This window comes from Moschus berezovskii, chromosome 11 (assembly GCF_049115385.1).
Source record: "Moschus berezovskii isolate FMDL1 chromosome 11, NW_MosBer_1.0, whole genome shotgun sequence".
NCBI lineage: Eukaryota > Metazoa > Chordata > Mammalia > Artiodactyla > Moschidae > Moschus > Moschus berezovskii.
This window is the reverse complement of record NC_142470.1, coordinates 100,180,147-100,184,088: the sequence shown is the minus strand read 5'-3', so window position 1 is coordinate 100,184,088 and position 3,942 is coordinate 100,180,147.

Sequence of the window (3,942 nt, the reverse complement as noted above, 5' to 3'; positions counted from 1 at the left end):
GCACCTATTTTTAAACAAAGAATGATATATCTCTTTGATGAGGGTTTCCCTTGTAGCTCAGATGGTAAAGAATCTGCCTGCAATGCAGGAGACCCTGGTTCGATTCCTGGGTTGGGAATATCTGCTGGAGTAGGGATAAGCTCCTCCTTCAGACTTTGATTTCTACCTTCCCAGTCAGGCCCAACTAATCCAAGAATTAACGTTTTTCTCTTTTTTTAGTAATATTATAGTTGATGTTGGCTTCCCAGGTGGCTCAGCAATAAAGAATCTGCTTGCCAATGTAGGAGACAGAGTTCTATCGCTGGGGGGGAAGATCCCCTGGAGGAGGAATGGCAACCCACTCCAGTATTCCCTGGAGAATCCCATGGACAGAGGAGCCTGGCGGACTGGAGTCCATGGGGTTGCAAAGAGTTGGACATGACTGAGAACATACAGTATCCAAGCTCCCTGGCCCTCAGGAAGATTATGTCACTGCACAACTTAACAAAGTCCTAAGTCTGTTCTCAAGGAGGTGGACACAAGAGGGAGCTTGGACCTGTGGACATTGTCAAAACCTGCTTCTCGATTCATAATATCAAGTAAGGAGACCAAAAGTTCCGAAATTCAGAAAGAATGCTTTGAAAAAACAATCATTTTTCAGTGACTCAAATGGCAGTAATCACTTTGAGAATTCAGTAACATATACTCAAGAACAGGATTAAAAAATAAAATTGATGGGCCTTATTTCAAACCTAATGTGATTAATATTAGTTTATCATCTCCAGAGGAATAAGAAGAGTGTGCTTTAAATAACATAAGCAAAAGTAAACCCTCATTTTTCCAAGTCCCTTGCAAGGGAAATATACTTTATCTCCATGTTGATATTTTCTCAAAATTCTGACATTTTCTAGAATTCTGTTTACAATTATAGCCATGTACATAAAAAGTTTAGGCTATGAATTGAAATACCATGGCAGGGGCATGAATTTTTCATTCATATAATATCTAGGTGTGTGCCAATTTGCATAGATGATTGGCCAGTTTAAATCATCTGATTCCAAATTGCTTAGGTTTTTATTCATATCTAGAATTCAAGGAACTGCACATGTGTGCGCGCACACACACGGGTGCACACACACACACACACACACACACACACACTGTTATAGCTGAAACTTAGACCAGATATTCACACACTGACATTACAGAGCATCAGTCACTAATGAAAGTGAACCTCCAGGAAGAATTCTGTATGATCTGTGGACAATTTATACTCCCTGATGGAAAATCTAAACAGACTTAGAAAAGTACATATTCTAAATTCCAATGTTAACCCAAAGCACAACACATGAATGCTATTTAACAGTATTACTTAATGGTGTGTGTGAAATAGACATTGTAATTTGCTAAAAAAAAATATGCATTGTGTAAAGAAACACTATGACAATTGTACTAATATCTTAAATCTTTTAAGCATATCACTACATTCTAAAATATTACAAGGTGCAAATCACAGTTAGACTTCACAGTACATGCAGGATCCTAAATAGATGCATCTGTGGGTGTCCTCAAAACCATTCTTCTAGGATGAAATAAACTTAGTCAGCCGTAACCCATGAGCAATCATTTCTGTGCCTCTCCCATATGGAGAGTTTCATATATTTTGTTAAGACGGCTTTGATGAAACATATTTCATCTTCCTTTATCAGTAGAGAATGTTGCCGTCTCGGGTCTTGAAGCAATTTGCAATAGCACATGACAACATGCCTGCTTTGGATGCTTCTATTGGAATTCTGAAAAGTGGAGTGAAAGGCAATACTTCCAGTAGAATCCTTGAAGGAGGAGGGCTTCTGTGAGCTAGTTTTGAACTTGTCATTACACTGGATGGAAACTTCATTTTTTTCCTGCCCAAGTTGCCAGCGTGTGTCTGATCTGGACAGAGCATAAACAGGAACTCATCTACCTCCTCCTTCCTGGTTTTCTGTCTCGAGCATGAAAAACTATTTAGTTAACCTCCTCCTTTTTAGAGGCAGCAAAGCACAATAAATGCTTTCACGTTTAGCAGAGACTTAGAAATAATAGTATCAATGAGTCAGGCTTGGTTCTCTATTGATTGATGGCCTCGCTTACGCAAGAAAATGAGTAGATGTAGTGCAAAGCACTTTATTAATCATTTTTAAACTCCAAGTTTCTGAATGGGACTCTTTCATTATCCTTCTAAGTGAAATCAAATAACGTACTTTGCCTATATATCTTAAAATTGAGGAAAAAAATTAATGCCCTACATTCGTATCAGATGATTCTTCAGTGGTTTAAAAGTGAGTGGCATGCTGGATTTATTTCCATTAATGAGTCCAGCCATTAACAAACCATAGAAGCAAGGTCTCATTTCTGCTCATAGCTGGCGGCTTACTGCCAATGATAACCAAGAAGTCTCTCTTCTTATAATCAATCAATCAGTCAATCGAAGCTTTTATGAAACCATTGCAATGGCCTTAATTGAACTCGAAATTCTGAAAAACCTCATGGGATATCTGAGCTGTACAAATTTGAAGATACTCACAAAGCAGACGTAAAAATGGATCCTGAATGCTTCAATGATATTTCAATTTGGAAGCCTGTAAAGCAAATACATTATCAAAGAGCTTTATTGGTAGTAACTAAAACTCATCAATGGCAAGCCACTCCAGTACTCTTGCCTAGAAAATCCCATGGATGGAGGAGCCTGGTAGGCTGCAGTCCGTGGGGTTGCTAAGGGTCGGACACGACTGAGCTACTTCACTTTCACTTTTCACTTTCACACATTGGAGAAGGAAATGGCAACCCATTCCATTGTTCTTGCCTGGAGAATCCCAGGGACGGGGGACCCTGGTGGGCTTCTGTCTATGGGGTCACACAGAGTCGGACACGACTGAAGTGACGCAGCAGCAAAACTCATCAGCTTGCTTTTATGAAAAAGTACAGACGACAAGATGGTCCTCACATTTGTATAAGTATATATAGTAGGCATTGACCACAGAAAAGAAAAACATGTCAGATGCAGACCTGGAAAATTCACGGGAATATATTGTTTATGTGTTGCCAGGCTTGGCTATACAAAGATTATTAGCCTTTCAATGTTGGATGCTCCCAAGTGCCTGGCATGTAGTAGACAGTCTAGAAATGAATTATAGAGGAAAAGTTAAATAAGATTCGGAGTATGGAGAAAATAACTTTTAAAGAAAACAGATCAGCTTACAAAGAATGTTCTTCACCTATATTCATTACCAAAAGCAAAAAAATTAAAATGGAAACAAAAAATGTTTGCCAAGGGGAAACACACTCCAGATAAAAATAAACAAAATTCTCTTTGCATTTATGTACTCCTAATTTTTCCACTGGGTACATTTGCACAGTTGGAATTAGGGGGAAAAATATCAAATTTCCACTAGCATATTTGTCAGAGAGGAAAAAGGGAAAAAGCACCATAGGTCAAGTCTCATAGAGAGAATGCCAAATGTCTTTGTGTCCAGTTATTCATGGTTTCAGATAATTGTACAGAAAATACCAAATTTGCATAGTGTGATTATTGCTGATTATTTATCTAGCAGTCAAAATGTTTCAGTGGTTCCTAGGATGACAGATTGACAAGTCCTTAAAACTCATTCATTTTATGAAATTTGCATGTAATTAGGCAATAATGAAGGGATGTTTGTGGACAGAGGATTATACTACAATATGCTGGAAGCAATTCAAATGCCTGACAAAGTGTTAACATTATCTTCAGATTCAACCAAGCCTTAAATGGTTGGCTCAAAATCATGAAATGTATGAATTGGGAAAGAAGATTTAGAAAATTATCAATGGTGTGAAATGCATTTTTTTTTCCACTTTTTAAAACAGATTCACTCGTAGAATTAACTATATTGGAGACTACTGCCACATTCTAATTAGTCAGTCAGGGTCTAGGATTTGAAGAGCAAA